The sequence below is a fragment of the Ochotona princeps genome, chromosome 26 (assembly GCF_030435755.1).
Source record: "Ochotona princeps isolate mOchPri1 chromosome 26, mOchPri1.hap1, whole genome shotgun sequence".
In the NCBI taxonomy this organism is placed as follows: Eukaryota; Metazoa; Chordata; class Mammalia; order Lagomorpha; family Ochotonidae; genus Ochotona; species Ochotona princeps.
Window position 1 is genome coordinate 24325083 of NC_080857.1, and position 13921 is coordinate 24339003.

Below are 13921 nucleotides of genomic sequence, written 5' to 3' on the forward strand. Positions count from 1 at the left end.
TCGGCTTGAACTTCTACATATAAGAGAGGACATGTGGTATATGTCTTTTTCTATGTGGCTTATTTCTTTTAACACAGTGACCTCTAGGACTGAGGTTCTGATTGGTCACATGAGATATAACAGCAATACCATTTTCACAATCAATTAATTTAATAATGTCATATATTGAAATAATGGATAAGGAATAAATTTGGGATATGAGTTATATACAATATAGTTGTAATTGTGGAGAAAGAAAGGGACTGTGATAGATTATATTCAGGTTGTTAATATATAGCTTTGTGATGGTCATGTTCCTAGAGCCATACCTGACCAAAGAAATATCATTTAAAAAGAAGCAGTCATAATGAGGGATGGGAATAATATAAATTAATGATGGCTAGTTATGGGATTAGAAATTTGGGTGATGATGAAATTCCATATTTGCCCTAACAAGAAACATTACCACAACAATGAAAGAACATATCTAAAATTTTACTTAATGAAACGAAGAGTAAAAGTTATGTGGGTCACTGCCTGTTGTACTGGACAGTAAGGATATACACTGAAAAATGGAATAAAGAAAAGTCTGGGAGTGAATCAAGGTGGTCGTCAACAACGGATAAAGCAGCCAGAAAGGCAGGAGTTAAAGAAACATTGGGTGATATCACTATAGGTATAAATGACATTCCCTTGATAGGATGATTAAGGGTAAACAGGAGTTGTGGTGGAGGGGTTTTTCTGGAAGACAGAATTCAGGTATAAAATACAAAAGGGTGCATTAATTAGGTAGGTATAATAAATACCAGGAAGAAAGAAGAAATTTACTAAGAAGACTGATTAGAGAACAGAAGGGAACTGAAGTAGTAGTAAGGAAAGGTTGGTCTAGTGTAATAGGAAAGGGGGACTATAGAAAAGAAGCCCTGTCATTTACCTATTGGAATAACTCAAGTCTGAGGTAGTTAGGAACTGAGTAGCCATTTCAGAAGAAAAAAATAACATATTTATTTAACACTAAGCATGTTATATACTAGCGTTCACATACATTATCTATCAATTCTCCTTGAAACACAGATGTAGAAACATATGGAAGCCTTTTCATTTGTTTTAAGGCCTCATCATTTCTCAAATATTTATTGTCTCTTTTATGACATGTAAAGTTTGTCTCATCAAAGGTAGAACTTCAAGCAGATCTGTCTACAAATGGCACTGTGTATAATAAAATAACTCAAAAGTCACAAATTTAATGACACATTGCATGTCAAAAGTGAAAAACAAAGGAGGAGAAACGATAACTAGCAGATTGCTATCCTAGTAAACTTTGAGAACATGACTTCTGACATTCTCAAAGCAGAATTGCACATATTGAGTTTCATCCAGACAAACAGCAACTGGAAATGTAAGAATTAACTAAGTCACATATGTAATATACTATCATCTATTTCAATAATATTTCTAATGTAATTTTGCTTATAAATTCTAAGGAATAGAAAAATAACAACATGACTACAAGCTAATTTCTAATTGAATAAAACTGGATTCGAGGAAAAGTACTGTATGGACTTTCTTCATTCCTATTTCCATAGAGCTATAGCTAATATGTAAATATAAGAATGTACTTACAAGTGTACATAAATTTGTTTATACATCTATTTCTTGTCTCCTGCTTTTCCCTCTCAAATCCACATGCCTTATATCTTAGTTTTGAAACACAGCTCAAAATCTCAGCATTTCTCTTCCGACTTCCTTTCACTGATAATCTCTGTTATACTTTAAAAAAATCACAGCGTATGTGGCAGTATTTATGAATAAGCAGAAATCTGTTAATGTTAACTATAGTAGCATATTTTCAAAAATGTTTTGATTATGGAAATTTTAAAATACATGCTCAAGGGGTGGCATCTGGCATAAGTCAGGATGTGTACACTCCATCTCAGAGTACCTGGGTTCAAGTCCAAGTCCTGCTTCTCATTCTAACTTTCCTTCAACACAGACTGGGGAGGCTCAAGTAATGGGTTCCCAGTTACCTGTGTAGGATACCAGGCATCAGTTCTGGACTCCTGGCTTTGGCCTGGGACAGATTTGATTGTTATGGGCATTTGAAAAGTGAGTCAGCAGATTGAAGATCTATCTGTTTATCTGCCTTTTAAAACAAACAAAACTTTAAAAAAAATTAAAGAAAAAGATGGAAGAAGCATTAAAAGAGAAACGGCAGTAAAAAATATGCCCAAATGGGCAGAAATACCTAAGCTCCAGTTTTGAAAATTATCAACCAACTCTTCATTTTTTTTTGCAACAATATTTTAATCAGATTTTTCAAATATATCTGCAAAGTAGGTGTTTCTTCCTTTTATAAACCATTGATTTGGAACCTACTGAGGTGTATGAACTTAATTTCTCTCTTTTACAAGTTATTTATTTGAAACTCAGAGTTACAGAGAGACACCAAGAGAGAAATTTCATTTGCTGCTTCACTCCCTAGATGGCAGGAATGGCTCCGCCTGGGCCAGGTTGAAACCAAGAGCCAGAAGCTTCGGGTCTCCACATGGATGGCAGTGGCCCAAACACGTGGGCCATCCTCTGCTGCTTTTCCTAGGCCATTAGCAGAAAGCTGAATTGGAATTGGAACAGCTAGGACACAAACTGAAGCCTATATGTGATGAAAACATCATAGACTGCCACTTTAATCACTGTACCACAATGTGGGCCCACACTTCATGCTCTAATTTAACTGCAGCAACTTTCAATTCACTTCCAAATATAAAGTGAGGTAAGAATCATGAAATTTTAATAGTAGCAGTTGCAATTCTTTCAAAAGATATTATTTCTAACAGATCTTTTTGCAGCATCTGCAGTTGGCTTAACTACTGCTTACAAAATAACATAAAATACCCAAAAGAATGAAAGAGAATATCAGAATAAATAGTCAATCACTAAGAGTTTTCCGAGTAAGTTTCCAATTTTCATTTATTTATTTTCATGTTTGGTTTTAAAGAGGGAAAGAGTGCTACAGAGAGAACTTCAATGTGCCGATTCATTCCCCAAATCCCTCGTACAGCCAGGGTTGGGGCAGGACAAAGCCAGAAACCTGGAACTGAATCTGGGTCTGCGACTTGGGTCAATAGCTAAGAAGTATACAGCTGAAAACAGAAGCAAAGCTGACGTGAAATGCAGACATCCCAATGAGAACTGTATCTGCAGCACTGAACAGCAGCCATCAAAGGCAGATTTTATAAAGTAGAAAATCTTCTGTGATTATCTCACAACATAGAATGATTATTTTACTATTATTTACTATTATGCTTCTACTTTAATTTGTAGTTCTGTAATATTCAAAACTGGTCTGATTGTTTCCTTCCTTTCTGTTCATTTGAAAGGCAGATTTACAGGGAAAGAAGGAGAGCTAGAAAGACAGGATCTTCCTTCTGCCAGTTCACTCCCCAAATGATCACAAAGGTTGGAGCTGAGCCTGTCTGAAGCCAGGATCCAGGAGCTTCCTCTGGGTCTCCCACACGGGTGCAAGGGCCCAAGGACTTGAACATCCTCTGATGCCCTCCTAGGCTACAAGCAGGGAGCCAGAAGGGAAGTGGAGCAGCCAGGACACAAACCAGTGACCACATGGGATGCCAGAGATGCAAGGCAGAGGATTAGCCTGTTGAACTGCACCAGCCCCTTGGTGTTTTTGTTTTGTTTTTATTTAATGTAAGAAATGCTTTGGTATTTAAAGTCAGTTCCCTTTTATCTTTTCTTTTGCCTTCCCCCCTTTCTTCCTGTAATATTTAGATCCATTAGTTGCAACTTTACTAAAGCTTCCACTGGCAAAAGCTCCAAAGTGTTTTAACGGTTGGTTTAGATCAGAATTGATGTTCTATTTTGTAAATTGCAAGTTAACTTTAGTAGCTGAATGATCTTGAGTATCAAACAAAAAATAATTAAGTTTTGCTCCTTATTCACTCAACAGTCAGTCCTATTCTTCTGACATTTGAGACATTAGGGATCAGGTTTTTAAAAGGGTTAAATTTACACAGTAAAAACATGACAGCTTGAATGTTTTGGCCTTTTTGTTTGGTGTTTGATTTAAACACTATGCTATAAATCAAAGCCGATTTATATCTAGCATATATTTCTATTTCTTACCTAAGTCAGGAAAATAAATATTTCTACCACGAGATAGAACTATTATAGGTTTGTTCTAAACCAAGAGAATTCTGAAACAACTTTATCAAAGGATTTTATAAGATGAGCACTGCTACAAGGTTGAAGATCAGTTAGAAATGGGGAAGTTGAATTCTTTCCTTTTTTCAATTTGGCTTGAAGTGCATGGCTGGGTCTCCCAAGTGTTAACTTCACAGCTTAGCTTGTTTCTCTAGGGGTAACAAGATGGGCAATCTTGGCCTGATACATTTAGCCCCTGGCTTGACCACAAGTTCCCTCTACCCTGCTTCCCTTTTTTAGGAGTTGCTTGAGCACTGGGAAAATACTGGGAGGAACTAGGCAGACTATAAAGAGGCAGGCCAACTTTAATAAAGCGGCATTCTCTTTACAAGAATGACCCACTGTGTGTTGTCTTTTTTGTAACCCTAGTACCTCCGCTCAGTTCAGGGTATACAGTGGCGTGGGTGTTGCTGGCATTGAAGGGATTTTCACCCTAAGAAATCAATCTCATTATTTATTACTATTTAATAATATCTAATCTCAAAGGATAGAAAATTAATAAATTATTTTTAAATAAGGCTTAGCGGGGCACAATTAATATTTCTTGAATTACTAATAAAGAAAAATGCATATTCCTAAATTTCTTTGAATTACATTTTACATTTAATAAATACATTATTATATAACCCAATGTTATGTGTGAATCTGAACGAGGTAAGTACAATGCTTTAAAACCACAAGACTGCTACAAGACAGCCACAGAGCTCATGGCTTTGAACTCTTGCTCAAGAGAAGGAAGCATAGATATCAAGAAAAAAAATTTTTCTGCCACTGCTTTGCTACCTTAATCTCCTGGGCAAGAATTCTAACCTCTTTTGCTCTCAGTTTCTTTGTCTTTAAAATGAGAGCTACAATAAATCCCTTATCTAAAAACAGATACTGTGGAGATTTAAGATAAATGAGATAACACAGAACTTATCATATAATACTTTCAAGAAAGGTTGTTCCATAAATATAGGACAATTGCTGAGCAGTTACAAGTTGGAGGAAGCTGAAAATTTTGTTCCTCCATAACTCATGGATAGGTTTATTTTTGAGCAAGGCCTATTTTTTTCATTTTATGAATGCCACAAAGGATAATGATGTGCAGCTGGCAAAGCTCGTGTGCTAGCTACATGAAGGGTTGGAGATTCTGTCTCATCAGTAGTGAAGGCAGGTGAAGATGTAAATGTGAGGGAAAGAGTTCTAGCCATGGAGGATTTGATTAACTCCATAGTGATGCTATAAAATAAATACTACACTTTACTGGCAGTTCTATAAAGATATTTCCAATGAAAAACTCAGATGAGAATATTCCTTAAAAATCTTAACATGAAATGAACACTTGTCAATTAAAGGTGGAATATAAAACAATTATGTGAGGTTATTCATATGCAGAGAATTATGAGTATTAGGTCCCTTGAGGAGTTCTTCATTTAATTGGTCTTTATAGCATCATAAATGAAACGTAAACACCATCTATGGAAACCACAGTAATGTGGCACTGAGTGGAACAGGGAAACCCTACCAGAAATGGCAAAAAAGAGAAACATACTTCATGACAAATAAAGCCTGTATGTCACAATGAAAGAAACAAACCCAGATGAAGCCAGAGTTCATTTAAGAGCTGAGTGCCATGGAGAAAAGGCCATAGCATACACACAACCCCTGAGGAGCCAATTCCACATTCCAACCTGTGAGCCCTCCTGTACACATGCTGTCACAGAGAAAGCAATACCCTGATGGATGCTGTAGGCTGTGACTGAAGATGATGCCAATGGTAGACTTCTGATACACTCTCATGGGAAATGGAGACTTGCCTGGATGAAGTGGCAGAAAGAAATGAGTTAAATATTTTTTTTATACTAGGATCATAATCATGGGAAATTAAGAAAAGACCTGTGAAAAATGTGGTGATGAGATGTTATCAACCTCTTTCCAAAGCCCTTCTTGATACCACTGTAGCTCATCTGCATCTTTCTACCTAAATATTTTGAAAAACAAAAACAAAAACAAAAAACTCTTCTTCATAAAGTCGGGTCTAAGAGAAAAAAGTTGGTGGCATTTGTAGTTTGCAAAATGAAAATAAATAAGATGGCAACTGATTCAATAAACTCAATTTGTGAGGATGTGAGTGTAGTCATGCTTTATGTTTTAAAGATTCTTCTTAAACTCTGGAATCTAAGGATGATATTCTCCCTTAATTGTACATCTACTACCTAGTAGTTTAGATAATACCATCATCATTCTGACTTTTCTTCTTGTACAATATTTCTATAATCTTAATTAAGCTTATAGCATGTATGGCAGTTAAAGTAAAAAATTATGATCTTAAAATTCACAGGTTATTAAAGGTCTTTAATTTACTAGTTATATTTTAGGCATGTTCTTGCCCCTCAGCTACTCAACAATATTCTTCCTTCGGAAATTAGACTTGGTGGGTATTCAAAGTCTATTAATAACCTTTCAAAAACTCCGTTTTACACAAACAAGACAACCCATTTGTGTTATGGTTTAGCATAACTGGAATAAGAATTAGGCCCAGAAAAGGCAAAGAACACAGGTCATTTTTCTTGTAAAATATTTGTTAAAAAAGAATGACTCATGACTGGTCATCTTTTAGACTGTGAGAATGTTATGAAAATGTAAATGTGAAGGAAATTACCCTCATCAGTCTTTTTATTTGGGGGGAGAAAACTCAGACTATCTGAAATTGTACCACAGAATTAAAAAATTCAAAATAAAAATATATAAGAAAAAGAGACTGAATTTTCTATTTTATTTAGAGACAGAGGAATTATACTTACTTTTACTTAACAAGCAAACTTTGTAGATTCTTATGTCTGTGGTTAAAGGGACTGAATTATCACTGATTTAATACAAATCTTCAGCCATGAAAGAGATAATATAGGTATGCAAACTGGAATCTCTCTTTAGTCATATGAGTTCCACAATAAATTATCTGGTCCAAAGGAATCTTTTGGGAGTTAAGGAGATAGTAACAAATAGGTTGGGCATTTAGACAATTTTAAAATGATATGGTGATTGCCAAAAAATAGTTATTCAGACAACAGTGCAGTAGAAAAATATAGAAATTTCCCCCTAAAACAGATGGCTTTTCCCCATTTGTGACCCTCATCCCTTTCAGCCAAGTGCAAAGTGCAAGGCAAAATAAATTAAGGCAAAAGGAAAATAAAACAAGATAAATGGTGAGGGCGAGCATGTTGCTGATCATGTAAGAAAATACGTGCAAAATATACCTCCGATACACTATAGGTAGATGAACACGAGGGAAGCCGAGCCTGGTTTTGCAGTGGGGAAAAGAAAACACTGTTAAAGAGGAAATGATAGAATACAAAAAAAGGGTCTCAGAAGGCTTAGATGGCTCCATCACCAACACAACTGCCACATAACAGTCTTATTAGCAGACACTTGAGTTTGATAACATCTCAAGGCTCAAGTTATTTGAAGGAGAACCTAATGATAAAAAAAATACCTTGCTAAAAAGAAAAGAAATCCATGACAGAGATGATGCTCTCTGATCAGAGCCTGGTATGAACTCTCTGAGAGGGATGGCTGTTTGTGGGAGACAGCAGAACACTAGAAATTGATTTCTAGGATATCATGCAGATGGCCACTGGTTTAACACTAGTAAACTGCACGTGAAGCTTTTTACAAGAGAACTCCACTTACATCTTCACATCACTCTGAAGAAACCAAAGCCAATTCAGCGATTTCTTTCTTACTTCCTATTCCTACTATTGTATTTTCAATTTTACTGAACTCCTGTGTCTTTAAATATATATATGTACATATATAAATGCATGTCAACATACGTGCCAAATGCAATACTATAAAATAAATAACAACCTAAATGTAAAAAAAAAAATCCTCTAATTACTTGATACTTGCATGTTTCACAGATTTCTTTGAATAACAATTTTGTCAATTAGTTTAAAAGAAAACAGCCATTTTATGCTTATAATTTTCTGCTCTGTTACTTTCTAGGTTGTCATATAGTCGTGTTCAACTCTGTGTGCTCATTTTTCATTATATTACTGCGAAGGTATGTGAGCTCAAATTGTAAGCATGCATTAGCCAGTTACAGAATTCTGCAGTGAAGTTATAAAATTGAAAGTTATGCTGGGGAAGTTAAGGACTGGAGAAGGTGACAAGGGGAAGAAATCGGAAACACCTTTATTATCAGATGAATTTTCTAACTGTTTTTAGCACCTAGCACAGCAGAATGTAATTGCTCAATGAATGTTTACTGAATGAATGTAAATAGAAACTCTTCTTTCCTTAAATCGAAAGTGATGAAACAATATCCAGGAGTCATGTTTATCATCATAAGGATTTGTGATAAAAACCATTCCTGCCACATACTACTTTGAGGAAGTTTTAAAACCACAGTAAAAATTTCAGCCATATCAGTATCTAATTTTCTCTAGCAAGAGACTATTTAGAAAATTTTGCTATGCATATTTGTACTATTTCTATGATTATAATCACAAAATGGAAAATATTCAAAACAGCTGACAGTCCTTTTACCATTTTCTTTTACTACAGAAATATACTTGCTAAAGAGAATTTATTACTATCCTTTGTGTATTACTCAGTTTCAAGTAAATCAATTCCTCTGTGAACATTAATTTCCTTACAGATGTATCACACATATTCAAAGTGAAGACCTAGGCATTGTAGGTGATTTTCGACACATCTGAAGGGAATTTCTTGGTTTGGTGCTCAAGATAGATTTTATTATTTCTCTTATCACTGAGCCTTGAGAATTGAATTAGTTTTTCATAATTAAGGAATCCTATGGAATAAACAGTAACAAAATTAGTCTATCTTCTAGATAATGCTAAAATCGATTTATCATCATCCTTATGATGATCATAGCCTGGCAATATTTGTAAGACATTAACTGCCAACATTTTCAGGATGTTATATAATTATAATAAAAAACAGTAAATAAGTACATATAATGAATATCAGCAAATGTCATAATGTCAAATGTAGAAGATTCAAGCAATGTTTTTCATATAAGAACTAAAAGATATTGAAAGCTGTCCAAAGAAAGTAGATTCGACAAATAAACTAATGCTTACACATAAGGACAAATGTTCCAACTCTTCTTCCTTATTCAATCAGTTGGCTGGCTCAATCTATATTTTATTGTATTTTTTCAGGGCTGAAGATTAAGGTATTGTTATATGGCCACGTCAGGTTTTCCTTCTGCAGTTGTACAAAATTCCCTATAGAAGTGTAAGGCTTTCGGTAAGGTCAAACAGGAAATTTGGTAGAAACTGGAAGCTGGACAACAGCTTTCAGGGGAGATAGCTTTAGCAAAATAGAACGAAATAACAGACAAATTATATCCAACAAAAATACTCTAAAAACCACATTTTTAAAAGACATTTAGAGGAGGAAGAACAGATTTTCAGTTTATAATCCAAATCCCCCAGACAATTTCAAACAGAGCAATTGATAATATATACTCTATCTGTATGACAGTCCCACTTCCGAAGGTTTAGCAGTAATTCCATGGTATTTGTATTTTGTGTGTAGGAGTCTGGAGGTGATTTGGGGAAGTGGTATAAGAGCAGTTATAAAAAAACAACATAAAAAGGAAGAATAAAAATATAAAGGTGGAAGATCTCAGGGGAAAGACTTTCAAAAACACATGCTCCCAAGAAGAATAATCTGAAACCAGCCCCAAGCAAAAGGAGCAGCTTTCCTTTTCTCAAGCTCCAAGATGAAGATTTTTCATAAATCCTATTACAAACTTTAAAAATCAACATTAATTGTAAGAGGTCAGAGAGAAAGTGTTTTAGGTTTTACAGGTCAAATAATCTCTACAACTGTTCAGTAGGACATAACCGACTGCAGGTTATATGCAAATAAACGTCTGTGGGTATGTTTTAAGGACATTATGTTTTTGGACTGTGAAATTTAAATTTCATTTAATTTGCATCTATGAAAATGTTCTTTTGGTTTTATGAAAATCATTCTTAGCTTATGGGCCAGGAGAATATCAGGTTTTCGGTTAGTAAGAAGTTTGCCATCTCATGAGTTATAGTATTCATTTAATGAATATAAAAGTGTAAAAAAGCCTTCCATTTTCTCATTAAAAACATAAGAACATTCAGAACTAATGGTGGGATGGAAATACTAACCTATTTTGGCATTCAAGAAATTAATTCTTAGAAATTTAAAAATCACTCTTCAAAATGCTTCTCTGTACAGATTTAGATGTTCTTCTTAATATGTACCTAAAATAATCTTACTTAAAGTGATAATTTCTTCTATTGACCATTTGCACTTCAAATATCATTCCTTACACTACCTATGGAATGGATAAACCCTAACTTTTTATTTTAATAAATCTTTAAAAATTATTAATTTCATTAGTGTAGCAACTCTTCATAATTATTGGTTTTTATTTTGTTGTTTTTCATTTTAATTCTACTCCTGTACCAATCAACTATCTTTCAAAACCTGTAATTCCTTTTATTTTTCCAAAGTTTTTAGGTAAATAACATATTTAGTTATTCAAAACTTGTCTACACATCTATTCCTGAAACAGAAATAAACTGTTAACATTATATGAACTACAAACTTGAATGGAACATAAAATTGTTACTTAAGATTATTTTACTCCTTTTTTGTGTTCAAAATCATTGATCACTTCTTCTGAATATTCAAATATCATTCCTCAACCCACCTGCTCTTCAGCTACAGTTTCTTTGCAAATTTATCTTGAAATATATTATCTAAATAAAATATTAATGTAATACCTTATGTCATGGGTTTAAATTTCCAAGACTGCACTAGTCTTTAATCTTTTGCATCATTTTATTAGTAATATTAAGATATTCTTAATACTAGGCTTATATATTTGTTTAAACAGAAAATATATTTTCCCTTTATATGGTTTTTCTTTAATCATCAATATTAACATGTGATTAGTAACATATGAGTAGTAATTTTTGTAGTCATTAAATTAGGCCAACTCTACTTAGTTACAAAATAATAATTTTATTATTAATATTATTGAAAACCTACTTAGTGTTAAGAATACTGCTTCTTACAACATACAGAAAGGGATAATATACTCTTGACTTAGCAAACATGAATCGATCACATCCTAGATTTTTGTTCTTAAAGTGTCACTATCAGATGAAGAATATGTTTTCATATAAGGAATAAAGAAAATCTAATAGTATTCCAAAAATTACTTCTTAGAATATTCAACTTTATATCATTGACTATCTTTAGTAAATAAGAAGGCAGACCTTGTTTCTATCTAAAGAATAATATATTGCATATATCAGTTGACATTTTAAGTGAATCCTTATCCCACACTCTATATGTCCCACTTGCTTCAACATTAAATAAAATGTATAACTGGCAACATGTTTCTGAATCTTCTATGGCAACAGGCATCAGTTTTCAATGAATTAAATCATGGTTCTTTTCATGAAATAGTCACTCTATGCCTCTTCTACTTTTAGCAAAAAAAACACACCAAAACCCCAAAAAACAAAAACAACCCTGCTTAACACGGTGTATGGTTTTGAAAACAAATTGCTTCACTTATAAAAATAATTTTTAACACAGAAAACATTTGGAGATGTATTTGAAAAAAGAAATTAAAGGAAATAAACATTTAGCTAAGCATTTGAGGGGCCCAGCATGGTAGCCTAGTGACTAAAGTCCACACTTGCATGCGCCAGGATCCCATATGGGCACCGGTTCTGGTCCCGGCGGCCCTACTTCCCATCCAGCTCCCTGTTTGTGGCCTGGGAAAGCAGTAGAGGATGGCACAAAGCCTTGGGACCCTGCACCCGCATGGGAGAGCCAAGAGGCTCCCGGCTTTGGATCAGCTCAACTCTGGCCATTGTGGCCCACTTGGGGAGTGAATCAATGGACAAAAGAGCTTCCTCTCTGTCTCTCCTTGTCTCTGTAAATCTGAATTTCCAATAAAAAAATAAATCTTTAAAAAAAGCATTTGATTCATTGCTTTCATTGCATACAAACAGAGGAACTGAATAAAGAAATCAAAGAGTGGGCCCGGCGCCGTGGCCTAGTGGCTGAAGTCCTCGCCTTGAATGCCCCAGGATCCCATATGGGTGCCGGTTCTAGTCCCGGCAGCTCCACTTTCCATCCAGCTCCCTGCTTGTGGCCTGGGAAAGCAGTTGAGGACGGCCCAATGCCTTGGGACCCTGCACCCGTGTGGGAGAACTGGAAGAGGTTCCTGGTTCCCGGCATCAGATCGGCGCAGCACCGGCCGTTTTAGCTCACTTGGGGAGTGAATCATCGGACGGAAGATCTTCCTCTCTGTCTCTCCTCCTCTCTGTATATCTGACTTTGTAATAAAATAAATAAATCTTTAAAAAAAAAAAGAAATTGAAGAGTGGCATGAAACAACCCTATTTTAAATGCACACGGTTTTAGTTTGATTCTAATCTGACACGAGGTTTCTTATAATACAGATTTTAGTGTTAATACAGATTTGGTTGGATTGATAGATAAATGTCACTTCCTGTGAATGGTTAGGGAAGAGTGTGACAGTAAAATAGGTATATCACAATATTATTGTGGGCTTTTGGAATGACAGGTATACTCAGACTGACTTCATCATAAAAGTCATACTAACCTTTATATTCTAGGTCTGGGTTATGATAATGGGTGAACTTTTGAATGCTTTAAGAATATACACCAAAAATAACTGGCTCACAGATATAAAGCAAGAAACGAGATGCTTGTGTTAATTTCCTCCTTGGACTTTAACAATCAAATTTAATATATTTAATTAAAACAATCTGAGAAACCAAGAATTACTATGTCCATAATTTTGTTCTGTTTTTTAAAATGACTATGTTAGCAAAAATAGAAATAATCTTTGGAGAAGTAAATTAGAAGCTAGAATTCATGGTATTATTATAAGTTCCAGGAATGGGATATTAAGATTAAATCATAAATTATTTGCTGTAATGATGTAACTTTTTCTGCAATACTCACAGCTTATACTTCATTTGAGATAGTAATTCTATTTTTGAAAAGTTATATGCAGAAGTAGCACCAAATATTCTAACAGTCTGAACTACCACAAATACACTCTATTGTTAGCACTGCCTATGCCATGCATGCTCACTAGTGGATAGTTACAAGATGCGATTTTCTTTCAAAGGCTTTCCTTGGTATCTTAGCCTAATCTCAAGTACTTTTTAATACATTACATGACAGTGAGCTTAGTGAAGATGATCACTGCTACTTTTCTTATTTATTTATTTTTAACAAAAGACATCTTGCAATAATTTCAAAAGAATCTGAGTTGAGAATTAACTCAGCACAAATGTTGTCTATTTGCCAGCTTACTTACATAGAAGCTTTAACAGTAATCATTTCCCTGTACAGTTGAAATGGAATTATCAAAGCTCCCCCTCACTCAGCTCTAGCCCATATTTACGGTCCTGCTGAGACACCTAACAAAGTACAGAAGACAGTGTGAATGGAAAAGGTCCGGGTGAAGTATTTTGAGAAGACCCTCAGACATTTACAGTTATGGCATGATAGAAGGAAAACTGATTTTGAGAGAAAATGTATTTTGCATTGGGACCAGAACACTAATAAAATCAACTGCAATGTTCGTATGGCTTAAGGGTTTGCTACCCGTATAATTTAATCAATATTTCTTAAGCGTGAGCATGAAGTCACAGCTAGAAAAGAAAGGGGAAGAGAC

The 13921-nt window shown here is 34.6% G+C and overlaps 1 protein-coding gene and 1 long non-coding RNA gene across 5 annotated transcripts in view; one reads left to right on the forward strand and one right to left on the reverse strand.

Annotated features, from left to right (window-relative positions):
- The window catches only part of GPHN (gephyrin), a 352857-nt gene that overhangs the window by 120732 nt on the left and 218204 nt on the right, over positions 1-13921 (reverse strand). The gene's annotated exons all lie outside the window — the stretch shown is intronic.
- LOC131478048 (uncharacterized) overlaps positions 1-13921 on the forward strand; it is a 48302-nt gene that overhangs the window by 16896 nt on the left and 17485 nt on the right. The window contains exon 2 of the long non-coding RNA XR_009244280.1: positions 8182-8239. This is a non-coding gene — a long non-coding RNA (uncharacterized LOC131478048). The remainder of the gene's footprint in view (positions 1-8181; positions 8240-13921) is intronic.